Consider the following 395-nt stretch of genomic DNA (forward strand, 5'->3'; position numbering starts at 1 on the left):
TGCGGGGGATGCTGCCACCAACCGCACAGGCCCTACAAGGTCAAGCACACTTGTCTTGTTAAAATCAGCTTCTATTCTTTTGACAAGTACACAAGGCTCCCGAATGGCAAAGCCTGCCAAAAATAGGTTCAACTCATTGGTGTTCCTCTCCACGGAAGTCTTTAGTAAAAAGGCGAAAGACTTGTGCGTTATGAAGAGAAACCAAAGTAAGTACCGCCCCGGTGAGAGCAGCCAGAGACACCAGTCGTCCCAGCCAAAACTCTCGCGGTGAGCCTCAGTCGACGTGGCGCGTTCCAAATTCCAAGCCACACCCATTCCACTACTCCCGCCCACATTTCCTTCCGAGAGGGCAATATTCCCACATTCTTCAATTTATTTCCTCCAATCACTGTATT

At 49.6% G+C, this 395-nt stretch overlaps 1 non-coding gene across 1 annotated transcript; it reads right to left on the bottom strand.

Annotated features, from left to right (window-relative positions):
• Positions 1 to 93: 93 nt before the first annotated feature.
• LOC129114722 (U5 spliceosomal RNA) lies at positions 94 to 210 on the bottom strand. The gene has a single exon (XR_008532669.1). It is a non-coding gene; the product is annotated as a U5 spliceosomal RNA (small nuclear RNA).
• Between the last annotated feature and the right edge of the window lie 185 nt (positions 211 to 395).

This window comes from Anoplopoma fimbria, unplaced genomic scaffold (genome assembly GCF_027596085.1).
Source record: "Anoplopoma fimbria isolate UVic2021 breed Golden Eagle Sablefish unplaced genomic scaffold, Afim_UVic_2022 Un_contig_5779_pilon_pilon, whole genome shotgun sequence".
Classification (NCBI taxonomy): Eukaryota; Metazoa; Chordata; class Actinopteri; order Perciformes; family Anoplopomatidae; genus Anoplopoma; species Anoplopoma fimbria.